Here is an 18567-nt window from a genome sequence, read left to right on the forward strand (position 1 = left end):
AGATGAGGTTCTTAATCTACAAGAAGAAGACCAGATGGCACAAGAGGAATTCTTAAAATATGGTGCATAAAATAAATTTCTCCTCTCAGTTTCTAATTGTTGGTATGCTTAGCTTATGCTTTGCTATAAATTGTCATCTGTGAACAATAGCACAGAAAGGTTTATTAGAAGAGAACATAATGCTCATCTTTGTAAATCACTAGCAGCAAAAGGAACATGGAAGACCTTCAATTCTGGTTAAAGAGTGGAATTATAATTCCCACCAGGACAAGTAAGGGGCTCTGTAAGAATAGTCGAACCCGCTGACTGGCAGACTCCTAACATAATTACCTATAGTCTTCTACTAACGCTTCAGAAGGATAAGAATGGCTTCATTTTTTGAGTTTGTGAGATAGTATACAAGCTCAAATGATGACAAAAAATGCAATGACAAATAAAAATAAAAATAAAAAAAATACTGAAAACAAAAAAATACAGGCCTTGCTCAGATATACAGATATAACAGGGGGAACATATATAACAAAGTTTGTGTCTTATGGGGCTATTATTTCCATAGGATATACATATATATATATATATATGTATATGTAAGTGCAAAAGATATGAATAGATATCAACAGTTTATGAACATTTCATTCCTTGGACTAGGAAAAAAAAAAAAAACTTTGTAAATTTTTCCTCTGTTTTAGCTTTAGAAATGTTGGATTTAGCTTCCAGTGTCTCAGTCCAAGTTTTGCCAAAAATTTGTTTATTGATAGGACCATAGAACTTGACAAGACTATCAGAAACATCAAAGACAGACCCTGGAACTGGAATATAATAATACATAAGCTGAAATTTGCCTATGTAATATTTTATAGAAGTTAAAAAGTCAGTTGTCATTTTTCAGGAAGACAGAGGACAAATTTCAGAAAGTGATGAGGGATCACTTTATAAACTTAACTTTTTTGAAAGTTCTCAAATTAAGGTTATCATTTATTGAAACCTTAGCTTAATGCAGGATATATGTTCAGTAACTCTCTGTCCTCTTTCTCTAGACTAGGAATCTCTTCACTCTCATAAGGCCTTCATGGTCACTTTATTATTATAATATAGAGAGAAATTCTTGCAGATTTTAATAAATAAGTACTGCCTAGTTTTCAAAACTTCAAGTCGGAATATTAACAATATAATGAACTTTTAGAGTAAATGTGTGAGAACTGATGAAGCAATTTTAAGTTTTCTTTCATATTCTTCCAACTATTTGATTTCAAAATAGAAACTTATGCTTCGTGGTCTATAAACTTTTTTATGAAGGACTTATGAGTCGTGGCTGAACAAGCTATAGAAAGTATACAACACTCACTACCTGTGAGATTTCTAGAGTGTTTCTCATTTCCCCGTCACTTTTTTTTTTTTTTTTTTTAATTGCGGTTTCACAAATAAAAGCTTAAAAAGGTTGAAACTTCCCAAGCTACAGATGATAAGCACTTGGGAAACTGGGATTTTTTTCCGCCACTTTAGCTACTAATTGTGCAGGTCAATAAGCCTGACTTATCATTAGCCATGTTTTGAAGAACATGAAGCTTCTTTCCCATGAGATCATTTATCAGTATTAGAGCACTTCAGCTCAGTGGAATGTCTCTACAATATTTGGATTTGTGCAAGGGAAAATATACTTTTACCTATCAATTATTAGTATCAAGATCTGAAATTATGACAGCTGCCTACTATAACTTTAACTTCTCTAAGGAATAGAATGGCATAGTCTGTTCCTAATACTAGCACTGCAGTACCCACCTGTAAGCTTTGCTTTAGAAAAAATATGCTTGCAAATATGTAAATATTTTGGCCTTCACTGTAGCAATGCCAGTACCATGTACTTTGGTCTATATTTTTTATAATAGGTCAGGTAGATTGTTATCCAGTCTCAATTTCAAAAATCCCCAAAAATGACTTTGAAGGATACTTGATCTTTCTTCCTTCTCCTATTCTTACATAGCAAAAAAATGTAGGTTGGGGAAAAGGATCAACTATTAAGCTCATCTTCTCAAAAAGCACAGGGAAGAAAATGGGATAAATCTCCATATTTCTTCCTAAATAGTGGATTATAATAGTCTTATTGGACTGGAAGATTTGGAATGAATTAGAATGCTAGGTTAGGGATTGGCCAATGTGCTGCCATTTGGAGTCTGTTGGAAAAGCAGGCACAGAACTCGGGAATTGTTAACCTTGCTCTGCAAACAAGGGAAAGAGAGAAAACACCTGCAATATTTTTAGTCTTTTGACATGAAACCAATAAATATCCTTTCCTTCTGTTCTTTCCAAAATTATATATTCATCAACCACAACTAAAACAACACTTCTGCCTGCTGACCTGGAAAATCAAACCTTAGAAGAGCAGGTTCACATCTGGCTTTGCAGTTAAGCTATATGCATGATCTTGATCAGCTGAAGAGATGTGTTCAACCCTCTGGTTTTTTTACAAAATGAAAGTTAAGTTTTTTAAGTTTCTTTAATTGTCCCTGCCTTACCGTTTTTTATAATTTTATTTCCAATCCTAAGACTCCATTAGTTCATATATCACTATTTATGCTGCTTCTCCTGAAGGCAAAAAGTTTTATTAAACTCTCTTATTCCAGGAAGTTAGTTTCTATCACTCCTGAATACGGAGAAGTGTTAAAAAACATAACATGTACCCATTCTGAAGAACTATCCAAAGTTAAATAGTAAAATACCACAACTTGCTTTGAAATATGTTTTTAAGGCACTCCCAGTACTCTAGATAGCCTTAGCTAATGACTTACTTTTAACGGTAACACTGGGAGTCCTGAATTTGTTACTGTACGAGTTTGTAGTGCACTTATTTTATTTTCACATTCCAAACTCCTTTCCAGTTCCATCCATCAGCAAATTATGATGATCCACTTTATTCTACTTCTTGCATTAGTAAATAGCCCCTCCCACAGTGACTTTTCAGAATGCCTAGAGCTTTTTATAGATATACATATATATATATATATGTGTGTGTGTGTGTGTGTGTGTATTTTAACTCACAGTACAAAGCAATGACATTTGTTGCTTTCATGGGTTGAGTCTATACAGATCCTACAATGAGATATGACACATAGCAGTGATTCCAGCAAAATTAAACCATGAATGTTGCCAAATAATTGTCTCCTTAGGGAAAACTGCTACTCAGACCTCCAAGTCTGAGTACACCTCTTAATATATCTCTACGCTGTAGCCAGTGTTTACTTCTGAACAGCATATGCACCACATTTATATGTAAATATGTGTATGTGTATATATATACATACACACAAGCATATAAATATATAAATAATATATAAATATGTATATAAATAACACATATATTATTTTCGCATCGGAAGTAGTTGTAATATAACAATTCTCTAAGTCAGAAAACAGAATAAGAACATTTATGTAATATATTGACAGACACTCCAATCACTGAGGCAGAGAATAATGGGTTAAAGTAATAAACACAGTAGACGTAAATAATGTAACTGATTCCACATTGTAGGTAAATTTACACATTTCCATGCCTCCCAAATCAGTTCTATCCATTCTTTCTCAAACTTCTAAATGTATTCTAATTTTATGTGGCATTTTCTGCATTTCCTATTTCATAACCTTTTCCCATAATTTCTTTCTTTTTCTTTTTTTTTATATCCATTTTCTGCATTACTTGCCCTTTACAATTGTCTTATATTTGTTTACTGGTTGAATTGCTATTCACCAAATAATCTCAGGGACCTCTTGTTTTTAAATTGCTTAGGAAGAAATCATTGGGAATAATCAATATCTGAAATTTGAAAGTTATCTCCGATTGAATACACAAAGCATGCAGTATATGATGTACCAGAACTAAATCAACATAACTTTTGTGTTTTGCTTCAAGTAATTGTGTTTACAAATGTCAATGAATATACTTATTTTAAATGAACTCTTTGAGTGAGCAATATGGTAGTAAGCCATTTTATGAAAATATTTAGAGAAAGGAATACAGAAAGCTTTAACTGAAGAGGAAAATTTTATTTATACATTTGAGCAAAGATTCATGAGTATTTCTCTTATCATTTATTCTTCTCCCGTTTCAGCTATCAGAAAGTGAGATACCTTGGCTACAGAAGTTTTGGTGAAATCGTAGAAACTGCCAAGTATGACAGTTCATTAGGAATACATCAAATTTTCCACTGTCACTTGTCAAATCATCTTTCAGATATCATAATAATAAATATTATTTCCAAATAGTAAATGAAGTCATTACCAATATAAAGTAGCATTCCAACCTATTCAAATAGGCTCTGAAGCCTAAAATATACAGCTATCCCATCCTGAGGCAATTCTCTATTTAGCATAATAAATGTTAAACGAATACAAGGTTATTAGAATGAGTCATTTGTATGGCATTAATCCTCAGCTTAAAAGTCATCTCAGATATTTTGAATCTAACTTATCCTCAGCCAGGTTTCAAGTCCTGGTGTATCGTTTTCTGACCTGAGCAGTAGAAAAGAAGTGCAGATAGCAGCATAAACACAGCAATAAGAATAGCTGAAAATAGCAGTAACGCAGAACAAGTCTTCTGCTCTCCGTTGGCACAAAGAAGCTGCTGGAAATTTTACAGATGTATAAATCTGAAGAACCATGGTCTGTAGGAAATTAAGTTAGACAGCTGGCATTGACCAAGTGCCTGATCCTAGTGCCTGCAAGTGCCAGGTCACTGAGGTAAATGAGAATTATTCACAGTGGTCTATTCATCATTAAAGCTCTTAATGAATAATGTTCTTTTGCCATCAGCTGTCACTGAAATGAGCATGATGCTTTGAAAAAAGTGCTGCTAACGTGGCCTTGGTCATCATCAGAATCAGGCAGTCAGGGTGCATGAGCACAGTGGATGTGTTTTTTAAAGGACGTGTAACATCACTGTTAATGATTTCTGACTTTGCAGCTGCTATATCATGAAAATTCTTGCAGAGAGAAAAAAAAAAAGAAAAGAAAAAAAAATGCCATTCTCATTTTTTCTTTCTAAAACCAGCTCAACTTTTCTGTATTAAAAAAGCAGCTGAATTCAGTTGAAAGTCTGTCTATGAGGATGAAGGCAATAGCTTCACCTGGAGAAGCCATCATTTATTCAGGGTACTACTCTTCAAGAAAGTTGTGGGTCAACTGCAGGAAGTGCAGAATAAGCAATGCGTAAGATCAAAAGTCTGAAAATCGTGACTATGAAGAAAAACAGCAAGAACTAGGATTGTTTAGTCTGAAAAAAAAGTATACTGAGAATGGGACAATAGCCTTCAAACATGGAAAATAAAGCTACAAAGACAAAAGAAAAGAAGAATGGAAAAATCTTTTCTCCAGATCTTAGGTGGGAATAAAGCTAGAAATGGATGAAATAAACTGTGGCTAACAATATTTAGTTTAAACATCACAAAATTATTTCTAAAATATGCCCTGGGATGGATTGTCTGGGAAGGTTATGGAATACTCATTATAAAGAGTTTTTAAGAACAAGTTTGAGAAGCATCAGTCAGGGATAGTTAGTAGTTGAAGTCGATTCTGCTCTGGGAGAGGACAAGTTTGGGGGGGGATCTATCCCCATAGCAGAGTTATTTTGGATCATCTGTTGAAGACAGTGTCTCTCTCTCAGTATGAATTGTTCGCTTTACTTAGATACACGGTGATTTTTAACAAAGTGATGATGTAAACTTCTGCCTGCAAGAGCAAATTGAGACCAACGGGATGTAACTGTTCATTATCACTTAAAAGTGAGTGGTGCTTATCAGAACATGCACATGCACATTTTTGTGTAGGACTAAAATGGATAGTGAGTGAAAAGACAGAATCAACAGAGTACATAGTTGAGACTGGAACCATCGGTTTCCTCGATCTCATTATAATAACTTGATAGTAGTTCCTATCACCAGTGGTCCCAGTGCTAAAGAGACTTCATTTCCTTCAGTCTGGTGCTGGTGAGATGCTGTGATCTGCCTCACAGTTACCCTATGGGGTTGAGAAGTGAAATAAAGTGAGGGTCACTTTGCCAACAGCAGTCCTTCCACACCACTTCCCAGGTGCATTTCTTCATAACTGACACCTATGTATTATATTAATAGTCCTGGATAATAATAATAATTCATATTGTGATATCTCCCTCATGAAACAGCTATTATATTAGGCCAGACACTGTACAAACTGCAACATGAAGATTTGTAAGCACAATAACTATTTTTTTCTCCTTTTTAACGGTATTCCTTGGACACCACAATTGGGGTCAGGCAGATAAAAAGGTGTAGCGAAATTTGATGATAGTCAAAAGCTATTATTTTCTATACCTTTTAATCAGATAGGGATACATGTAGAGCTAGAATTGCACTCCATATTTTGCTGAAAATAATTTCCAGCATTTCAGTGTACCTTGTGCAGTGATGCAGGCATTTCAGGGTCTTAAGCTTTTATGTCTACCCATAGGCAATAAAGACTGCCTGAGTAGTTTTTAGACCTCATGTAATTTTAGGGTGTGTTGTATAAGTCCACCCTGATCAATCCAAATTCCTTTCAAATCCATTGTAAAGAAATAGTCAGTTACAGAAGGTGATCCATCCTCTTCTAAACAAACTAAATTACGGACCCTTCTGAGGTGAAAAAAAAGAAAAAGCTCTTACAATGGCCTAAGCTGTCTGCTAAACTTTCTAGAATTAAAAGCATTCTTTACGTGGTGAAATAAAACAAATGACAGAAATTTTAACAAGAAAAAAAAGGCATCATTTTTTATTCCGGTATGTATTTTTTTTCTAGATTTTTCAACAAAGTAATATTTTTTGCCATCACAGCCTTAGCATTAAGGTCTTTGTGGAGGTATTTGCATAACCCACCCTTGTCAAGTGCCGGGATGACCCCAGCTCTTAGGGCCGCCAGGACAGGGCACGGGTGGACAGCAGGGTGCAGGCAGCTGCATGCACAAGAGGTGCAGGGTGGATACACACAGGGCGCTTTGGGCTTCTGCCATGTAGACAAGGAGGGCCCTGGGAAATGCCCAGCTGTCGGGACTCTGTATGTGTCTAGTGTCATGATTTATCTGATATATTATCAATATTGATCCTGAATGTATAGTTAACTGTGGGTTAATTACATGTCGTTAGTAAATTAATAAACTGCTTCGATCTTGATTTTGGTTTAAATTATGCGAACTGACTAGTTTTTCCCCATGACTGCCCTTCCTGAGGCTGCATGCTTTGCAATCAGTTGCAATTTGTAGTGGACTACCTGTACACAGCACAAATAGTAAATGTAAGTATTGTTGATACTCAGCCTAAATGGTGAGAACCATTAAATGTTTCAACACTTATGATGAAAATGCAGTGACTACAATATTCACAAAGTAGCCTGAAAGCCTCGAGATTACTGCAGAAGGCTTCTCCACATTTCTCTCATCTGTATTCACAAGACTATTAGACATAATAATTTTTAATTAATATACACCATTAATCCCTGACACTGGTATCAAGACACAGTGTTAACAGAGATGGTAGAACTGTAGCTCTGTGCTATTCGGTGTATTCTGGTGAAGTTCCTTTTTTATTTCCAGTATTTTTTTTCCTTTCAATTTTTTAAGATAATTTCTCTGAGCAGCTGCATTTTATATGATCTCGTTATTTATATTGTTGATCCAGAGTTAGGAGCCTTTAAAAAAAGAAGTTCTAAGATTTGATTAGTAGTTTAAGAAGAAACATGCTTCACCACACTCCAGAAAGACAACACTTAATTTGTTGCAAACATAATTACTTACTTACATTCAAACAGGAAAGGAAAACAAGAAGAACAATTGATGTTTTGCCAAACACTGCCTTCCATAGAACTGTAAGTAAATAATTAAAGGAAAAAATAAGTGTTTCAGATGATTCATTTTTTTAACTGTGGTAATATCATAAATACATATATTTTACATATGGGCATACGTATATATGTATATACATACATGCATACATACCTATGTAGGCCCATGCATATATACATGTCTGCCCTGGAGATGAGGGGAGGGCGATAGCTAGGTTTAAAGAAATAAGGTTTGTAAAATAAAATATTTTCCCTTAATATTTGCAGAAAAAAAAAAAAAAAGAAATGTTCTATGTGCAACTCTCCCTCTTGCCTCATATTTTTCCAGGGCCAGCAAGAGTCATCAGCTAAGTGGATGCTGTAGATCATGAAAAGCGGACCTTTAGGAAAAACCATAATGAGGTTGCATTCTGGAGACCTGCGGTACACTAATGCCTTCTTTATTCAGTTGGGCATTGTAATGTATCTAGATAATTAGACTATGCAGCAGTAAAAAAAAGAATAAAACAAAACAAACAAACAAAAAAGAACAAGATATTATTGCCAGCACTATGCACACTTTTGAATCAGAACCCTGAGTTATGAGATTATGCATTTTAATAATACACTGAGTTTTTTAATTTGCCTCATACTTTCCAAAGCTATAGCATTAATATTTATTTATTTAATAATGTTGTTTGATTATTTAATTCTTTATTGATTATTTGATTTTTACATTGCAAATATCTATTAGCCTTGCTTGGGCAAATTCTGGAATTCATTTTCAGGCTTTTATCTCCAATAAAGCAACTTCAAAAAACAAACATGAAAACTGGAAGTCTGCTGTGGTTGTGGAACTGCACTCAAAAACACAGACCTGATTTTTGCAGTAAACAAATGAGTCATCCTTTATGTTCCAGAAACACACAGAAACTCTTCAGAGCAAGAGGACAGCTCTACAGACAAATCATGTTTTGGTCAACATGATTTCAATGATCTTACCAGTGTTTACTGCATATAAGATATGCATATGAATGTATTGATTAGATGTCACAGACAGCATAACAGATATGTCAATTATTATATATATGTATACATATATATATAATGTACATCTATATAAATAGATATAGAATAGGCAACACTTGTATATATGCTTCCATGTGAGAGGGCATAAATCACAATTTCTTAATGCGGAGAGCTTTCAAAAGACATTTGCATAGGGATACATTATATCATAGTTATCCAGTCTAGGACATCTTCCTCTGGAACTTAGCATGTTGACTATTACATAGATCAAAAACCTGAGCTCCTTGGACAACTTCTTTTTACTAAGAGAGTAAGTTGAAATAGACTTTCCATTTTGGACTATGGTAAAACATCTGTACTGAACTATTATAGGTTCCCCTAGCATTATTATTACTGCAAACTTAATAAAAGTTGTTTGAAAGAGACTTTCTTACACTCCTTTGCCATTACAGCTGCTCTGCCATTACAACTCAGTTTTGACCTTCAGTATTTCTATTAGTTTATTTTCCATGTTTCTCATTATCATAAATAGACAAATTTGTAACACTTGTCCAGTGTCTATCAGTGAAGCCTAAAAGCTTTGATGTTGTAGTTATTGCTATTATTAATTACTATTATTACTACAAATATGCATTGGATACTTTGGATATTAAATGATGGTTCAGAAATATTGAAAGGGAATATAATAATAGTCTTATTGGGTCAGAAAATGTATAAATAATATACTTATATAATAATAGCATGTAAGTATAGCTTCTGCCCCCACAGCATTATTTGACAGTAAATTCTATGGATAAAATACATTATTTAAACTAGTGTTCATTTTACTTTGTTCTGGACCTATTAAATGATGCTGATCATGAAGATCCAGCCACAACCAGACTATTTAAACGGATTTAGAACAAAGTTATGACTTCTACCATAGTAAGCATCATCCAATAAATGCAATTAATTTCATATGGTGAGCCTGAATAAATTATTTATAATGGTAAGTAATAAAATAGCTATTGTTTATCCCACTACCATTGTTTTGTTATTTACAATAACTGTTTTTCTCTTTTCTAAATGCAATTTTTCTTTTTAATAAATAGAATATGGTATCCTACAACGCTTCCTTCTCTGAATACCTCATTTCATCAGCAGGCTTGCCTATTCTGTGAAGGATTTCAGACAACTCAGTCCAAACTTTACATTAAAGGTGACTTTATCAACATATCCCTGCTTTCACTTATTTAGTTATAATCAAAACCTATTCTGACACATGAAAGATGTTCTCATTATGCAAAAAAAATTATCTGGACTGGCATAATAATTTGAAAGACATCCAACAGTTTTACCTCACAGCCAACACTGAAATACTTTCTCTTACTGCCTTTCCTCTTGCTTCTGTGTATCCTGAGGTTCAATGAAAATACCAAAAGAAGGATTTTTCCTTCTTTGCTTTTGTCAAACATCTGTTATTCATAAATCACCCTACTGATACGCATCCTCCTATTAATAAGTGTGTAGCAAATCAGACAACGCATAGTTGTATATTCTCTTTTCTTTTAAAAAGAAAAAAGCAAAGTCAAATGCAAAAAATACCAAAGTCCTATTGAAGTATCAAAGTCTAAATGCATGTTGTGAGTAGTTCAGTGGTGTTACACTGTGTCCAGCAAGACAAAAAATATATTTATTTGCTATGTTTAAAGGGACAGAGTTTTCTGAGTGCTGGAGCTGACTTCTGTCTTGGGTTGGGATCGAAAGTGCTTGATTATTGAAGTATTTGAACAAAATTTAACACAGAATCTATTTCTTGTTTCACATTGCCTTTGTTATAATGCTTGGTACTTTTTTTTTTTTTCCACCAGATATTTTGCCATATAGTATAGCAGAAAGAAAAGAAAACATTCCACTGAAGTCATGGTGACAGTAAATGGTGGCAAGAATTTCTACATTTGGAAGTGCTGCCTTCCTGATAGAGACTATCCATCTAGACCAAAATGTAAGACCAGCAACAGTATTCATTTCTGTGAGGTTTGTTTGATGTTGTATAGCATAAAGAGATTGTTAGAGTAAGATTTACAGCATTAACTGAAACAGTTATGTCTCTTATCATCGTTAAGTTTCAGCTCTCCTAACTGAGAATTTTACATGATATTTTCCTATTCCAGTGAGCTTGGAAGATTAATCCTCACAGAGATATATCTCCTGAAATTTCATATTATCTAAGGGTCTTATAATTTGTGAAGTGATACTAAAATTAATGTGCTTTCTTTTATGCTTTTCAATATAGCAGCAGTGCATTATATGAGTTATTTCAAATACTGAGTTCAAAGATGTCCCTTTATTTCCATTTGTGCTCTGAAAGATCTTTCTAATTCTGTTCCTGGTTTCCATATTCTCCCTCTCGCATATAAGCAAAATAATCTGAAGTTCTGGAGTCTTTGACATGTTGGAATGAGTTCCTAGATTTCCAAAGAAGGCATATGAAAAGTCGTAAAATGAAAGCTATCAGTTTACTGATGATCTTCATTAGAGCTGATTACATATTCCCAGGTACTTTATGCAAAACCTTTTCAGTGATAGGAAGTAACTTCAGGTAGTTTTCAGATGCATTTCACAACGATCTTGTAAGATATTCTCCTTTTGTACAAATGGATTTGCGTGTTCTCTGTAAGCATAACATAAACTTAACATTGCCGCAGAAAAAGGCAAGCATTCCCACGCCAATGAGCTGGTATCCTTTGGAGTAAATTATATTTGTCAGCTCAAAGTAATGACTTGGAAAAAGAAATAGGAGCCTCTCTAATATCTTTTTTTTTTCACCTATTTGTGTAAAATTGGCAGGCACTTTCTTTTGTTTGTTTGCTATTAATAGTGTCTCAAGTATAGATTATGTCCACATACAACTACAATTTACAGAAAAAAAAGTGTAAAGATTATTCAACTTGGTAATGAATTTGAAAATGTATTTTATCCAGCACTAAAAGTATTCTGGAGCAATAGAGAATAGCTGTGTTTATAGGAGACATGTTTCCCCTCAATTAATCCCTTAGGGAGTTATTTACTATTAGCTCAGAGCAGGGTAATGGAGCAGATTAGGTAAACAAACAAACAAACAAAAATAACAACACCCCCCACATTTTCAAGACTTAGCTTGAACCTTAGAGGAATAAAATATGCAGGCTATTGCTTATTTCACAGTAGCTAGTAACAAAGTGATTAGAATAAATTTGAGATTAACTTTTTACTGGACATTTTTTATGACAGGTCAGCTCTTGTTCCACAAAAAGGGTTGATAGATTGTGCAGTGCATAACTGAACATTCAGCAGAACTGAAGAAATTAAACTGTCTCTGTAGGTTTGTAAATGTGGGTGATATCCAGGACATTTATTTGATGCCAGGTCTAAAAATATGAAGCTATACAGAGGTATTTGATTTGGGGAATTTGTTGTAGGTGTGTACCTTAGTCTCAAACTTAAGTGTGTCAGTGAAAATTGCTGATAGGCTACCCACAAAACAGTATTCAAATTCTGTAGAAAATATAATTGCAGTTTTGATTTTGATATTTACTTTCAGTATGCTGTGGAGTGATTTTCCATTTCAAAGAAAAGAAAAGTATTAAAAAAGTAAGAACTACAAAGGCCTCTTGTCTGAAGTTTTCGGTGTAGAATATTAGACGTTTTCTATCAAAATTGAAATATTTCTACAAATCACTTCAGTTGCAATAAAATGGATTTTTTTTATAAGGGAAAAACACATTTTATCTTTTTTGTTAACAGCTGTAATGGCGCCAAAATGGTTAAAAGTAATGACCACGTCCAGATTTTCTATTCAGAAAATTATTTTGGGCTCATCATGTGCTACAAAGAATAACCTAATTTAAATCTTGCATTTAAAAGTACTGGTCTGTCACATTTGTCATTTCAAGAGGAAGTTGTGCATGAAGTGCTAAAGAGTGCCCAACATAATTACAGGAACACACGAAATAGTCAAGAGTACTTTCCTGGCAGAACATACATTTGAATTTCACTGGATTTCTCAGAGCCAAATATTCTTTATGACACTTGATGCTTTATTTGAATAGCCTGAACTATTTTGCAAATCACCCATAGTATCTTCCCTACTTTGGGTGTATTGTTATCAATGATTACTGTCCTAGAGCATTCTGTCAGTGATAGCAACCTATAACTTACTTTTAAGGAATTTCAGGAATTTGTGATATAGAGTAGAATCACAGCTCTAATCACAGGACCAATCGATTATTCTGTGGCCTGGCTGAATGGTTTGCTCAAAAGCTAAGAAAAGGTTTATGGCCTATGAAGACAGAAGGGGGCACTCAGCAAAAGGAACAGGCCAACTTCCTTTTGACATGTAGAGATACTTAACAGGTGAGCCCTGTCAGCCTCTATTTATGTTACTTTTTCAATAAAAACTCTGTTTTTGTTATGCTATTTTAAGGAGTCCTTTAAGAGCATGTATAAAAGAAGAAAGTAAAAGGACTGTCAATAGGCGGTGAAGATTACCTTACTTCAAACAGAAAACTGCTCAGAAATTATTTATTTCATCAGAATAAATAATGAATCTCAAAAGATGTGCTTTCTCTGATGATTAAATTTTTTGATACATTTTTTCAGCTCCAAGTTACATGGCAAAATCTCATTTTCCTTCTCTGTCTGGTTCAAGTCATGCACTTGAACATGGGTCTTTCTCTTCCCCTAGAAGCCTAACCACTAGGCTATGCTGTTGCTCTGCAAATATGTACTTAGATATTCATTGAATATGAAAGAGTTAGAATGGCACTAACATTGTATCTAAGGCTCTAAGTTATGATTCAAATAATCCAGACTTAATGTGCAGTTCCAATGAGCATTTAATATGTTATTACACCAAGTAGAGCAATTCCAAAAGAATAAGATGAGAAAAAAGTATCTAATAGCCGGATCATCAGAGCAGATAGCCATTGGCATATAGACCAACATGCGTTTGATGGAATCCACTGAGATTAAAACACTGTCCAAAACAGATCTTGATCTTATTCAGCTGGATTCAAGTCCTGTCTGAGATGGACAAAGAAATAACTCTTTTTGTTCATAGCCTAAAAGTATTTTAAAGATGGACATGATTCATTCCTTGGTCTCATAAAGTGCTGAGCATTCTGGACCTGTTCAACAAGGAATGCTAAATGAATGTGTAATTTTAAAGTTGATTTACCATACATTTTCCAGAATAAATAAATAAATAAACAAATAAATAAATTTTGATAGCATACCTATCTGTCAAGTTCATGGAAAGTCATATTCCTTCTATCTCAGTCTTTGGCTGCTAACTGAAGAGCAGATTTCTGAGAAAAAGCTAGAATCTTCATTTTAAATTTGACTTTTTATTTTTGGCACAGTTTGGAATGATTATTTGTGGAAACATTTAACATATAGTAAAATAAAGTCTTCTGGTCAATTGCACTGTGAATACGTGAGTATTCTCCAGATTTTAAAAGAAAACACTAGAATTTTTCTCTCTTCCTGCTTTGAGCTAAATATTTTATTTCTTTGGAGGCTGAAGCCCAGATACACTAAAATAAGCATAATAAGATTCAAACTGATAGGAAACATAAGATCAAACATAAGAATTTCTTCAACACTCCAGTGTAATTTACTTAAATACCAAGCCGAGTAAAGACACTGTATGGATTGACACCTGCATATAGATTTTTATCTTGGAGTATGTGTGTCAGATGAGAGTCATTATTGAAAACCGTCAGATGCCTCTTTTGTATGAGTCACAAACTTGGGACAACCAATAAGCTTTTGAATCATTTTTCAGCTAAATAGAATAAGAAAATAAGATAACCGAAGAAAATACATTGCATATGTAAGTCAGGTGTTCTGTGACGTTTCCCTAGAATTGATTGTATGTGCAGGGAAATCTTTTTGCATGCTATATTGTTTTAAATGCAGGGGAAATTTTTGGCATGCTACTCATGTCTTAAAAGAAAAAAAAAAAAAAAAAAAAAAAAAAAAAAAGACAGGTGATAAAGCCAGCAGACAGTTAAAAAAAGCAGTTTTGACCTAGTCAGGAGTAGAAGGACAGAGCTTAGCGCAGAAAAGAACCATGGGAATATCAAGTTTGACAACTGTAAGCAAGGAAAATGCCTGCTTTTGTTTCTTCATACTGGTAAGGTGAAAAAGCTTTTTATAACCAAGTAGTACCTATAGCATATAATGAACAGACTCCAATAACCTGCTCGACATCAAGCTCACAAACTAGATAATGGTTTGAACCAAAATGCAGGAATGTCTTTTAATATGCATTCATATTACTGAGGAGTCTGCTAACATCATCTTTTACTAGTTATTCATCTTGTTTTCAATATCCTGCAGATTCATTAAACTGTAATTGTTTGTAATGAATCAGGGTTGGATCTATGACGGGGAGAGGCAGGAAGGGCAGAAATTTGCTCCTAAATTTAGCAGAAAACTCAGCAGTCTCAGTGGCATTCAGAACTGTCTCATCTTCCCTTGGTGAGTACCCACACGGGGTTGTCAGACAAGACTAAGGATCTATCTGACAGACCTTTGGCTTTCTGAATTGACTCATTACCACCCTCAGGATGTCCACACAGACCATCCACCTGTCCGAACTTCTACTATAGTCAATAGATACCTAGACAATAAAGTCAGTGGAGAACAGAGAGAAATATTGTTCTTCTTAAGCTTCATCTTGGTGCTCAGTTCAGTCATCCCATGTTTAGGTGGTCTTAGCAGCCCTATCTTGTCAGTTGGAGTGTCTGGTGAGATTTGTTTTACGGCTGTGGGTCTTCGTTACAGTAAGGTGTCTCAAATAGGACTCTGACTGTGTATACTGAAACAGATGAATCCATCCTGGCTGATTCCCACTCTAGCTCACTGGGTAAAAAGTCTGCAACCTGACACAGTGGAAAGAAATCAGGGCTGAGCAGGCAAGTAATGTGAAGAAACAAGGAAGCAGTGGTAAGACTGGCAATGGACAGGTGCACTGACAGTGGAAATGGATAAAAGATAAATGGAAAAATGAGTAGTGAGCTAAAAGGGATGAAGATTTTAACCCTGAGTGAAGAATGGCAACTGGGTAGGGAAAAAAATAGGGAAAAAAAAAAGCTTAAAATTGAAAGTGGAAGTGAGAAAGGCTGAATAAGAGAGTTGAGGCTTGAATTTTAGGGAGGAAATTTAAATTGTGGCAAAAGAGTGAAATATAAACAACTATAAACTCCAAAAGTTTGAGTCTGGAACTCCATTGAAGAGTTGAATGCTACTTAATGTGGAGCTAGTGTGGAGAAGAAATGGACCTGGGGCACTGGCAGATGGGTAGAGGGGGAACAGAAAGGGTTAATCTTCCAGAAACATGGCAAGATAGTATATTCTCACAGAAGTGTATGCTCTTCAAAAGTCTGGAATAGTGTCCTCAATTGAAAATCTTAGCATCACCCTGTTTTCAGCAAACGTCTGTGAAATCCACTTGGCAAAGTGTCCCAAACTCCTGTGGTGCTGGAATCCATGTAGAGGGCTATTCCCACCTGCTATCACTTATTCCATCCGATAGAGTATCAGAGGTAGATCTGTACAGTCCCTGCAATGACTGCAGCCAAGTTGTTAAGTAATATTGCCTGACAGCCTTTATGCTTTTTCAAATTACCTTTTTGTTTATTTGTTCGTTTTTCAGTTTTTTTTTTTTTTTTTTTTTTTTTTTTGTAAATGGAAATTATAAACATAAGTCCTCTTCTTCTCCCACCACCTCAAAACACTGTGAAGCTCCAAAAGCATGCAAGGTTTTATGTATGCACTCTGACTTTGCGACACTGTTCTTCCACAGTAATAAGCAATTTATTTAAGCTGAACTTTTCACAGATGATTACTAGTTATCTGGTCCTCATCTCATATGGATGATTTTTATAAGCATGTAGAGCTGCATTTTGAATGCTGAAGAACTGTATAATGTTTTGAAATGCTCAGAATATCCTGAATAAATTAAGCCATAGGCATCTCATCTGGTTTACTAAATTATTGTACACTATTCCTCTTCTTCTTCTCTTTGTCTCAATTCATAGAGCTTAGAAGTACGAATAATGAAATGACCTTCTCCAGAGAGTACTGTGAAAATATATCAATACACTAAGTTTCTCTCTGTGCAATGCAATTCCAAAATTTGTCACAGGGCAGGAGATGCTTCTGGCATCCAGGAGCTAGAGACAGGGACAGCTCATATCAGATCATTGGCAGTGATATTTGGTGAGTATGTTATCTGCAGGGCTTCTCTGAACTAAACATAAAGCTGCGCTAGGAAGACCTTACCCAAGCAAGATGCCATGCAATGCTATGACATCTCTCTTATTCTGTCATGTGCCAGGGCTGAATGGCAGAGCAAGAGATCAGACGTTTGAGGAGAGAGAGGGTGAGAAAAGCCAGGAAGTTGCTTTGCAAATCCTGGATGGATGTCAGTGCCAACTATAGGGGTTGAAAGACAGGAACAACTGGATGAGTCTGACAATGCAGGTCACTGGGCAGGTCTATACATTCCTTAACGCATGTGATAATATGGATATTGCAGTGAGAACAGTCATAGCCTGAGAAATGAGTAAGCTTCTCTTCAAAACAGGCTTTGTAGTAAGCACACAATCAAGTTTGGGCCTGAATATTCAGCATCAAAGAACAAAACAATATATTGAATACTTTTCATTGTGAGAAGTATGCACATGCCCAGCTGCACCTTGAAGATTCTTATTGCAAAAAAAAAGTGTTTGTTCCTTTAATTAAAAAAATGAACTGAATGAATAAGAATTGACAAGAAACAAACATTTTAGACAGATGCACACAACAAACTTTCTCTTCTTCTATCTCGCGCACAGACACACATACACATAAATACTTCTATGTTATGATCTCCAAATGTGTGTATCCGTTATGCTCTTTCCAGGGTTCATGAAATTAAGATTAGAGTTTGCGTGAGATTTATCTGACCCACCATAGATTCAATCATGTAGAAATCTAAATGTGAGCTAGTTTCTTAGACACTTCATAATTAATGGAAGGAGAAAGTTTATGTTATCCACTATCTGACCTAGACATGTGTTTTAGAAAAAGCACCCTAAAACTACTACATTTCATAACATTGATTGCAAAATAGTCTGAATGACTACTTCAAATATAAGCAATCTAGGCTTCTAAGATTAGATAGCATGAATCCCAGGCTAAATGTTTATTTCATGCTACTAATTCTTACCAATAAAAACATGCATTGTAAATAGATTGTGAGTACTATTATAGCTAAAATATACACTATAACAATTCTCTCTAGGTTAAGTATTTGAAACATTACCTACGGCACCACAAAACACTCAGAATAAAGCAAATAAAATTAAAATGCAATTATTACATTTTGAAATGTGCACTATACTTCAGTAAAACATAAGAAAGAAAACACTCTGGTAAAGTTGAGTAAACAATTGAAACAAATAGTATCTGCTTACCTAGGAATTGAAAATGACATGCTGAGAAAAGTACATTTCCAACATGTAATTATCCAGTTAGTCAGAACAATTCTTTTTTTTTTTTTCAAATCAATACTATAAAATATATTTTCTTCTGTAGTCTGAAATTAATCAGCGGTCAAACAGGAAATATAAATAATCTGTATCTCTAAAAATTATGCCTACTCAAAATCTGAATGTGAAATTGACTGTAAGCATAGAATTTGATGTTTTA

The sequence above is a fragment of the Tinamus guttatus genome, unplaced genomic scaffold (genome assembly GCF_059628265.1).
Source record: "Tinamus guttatus ecotype Peru unplaced genomic scaffold, ASM5962826v1 Tinamus_guttatus_pri_ptg000070l, whole genome shotgun sequence".
Taxonomy (NCBI): Eukaryota; Metazoa; Chordata; class Aves; order Tinamiformes; family Tinamidae; genus Tinamus; species Tinamus guttatus.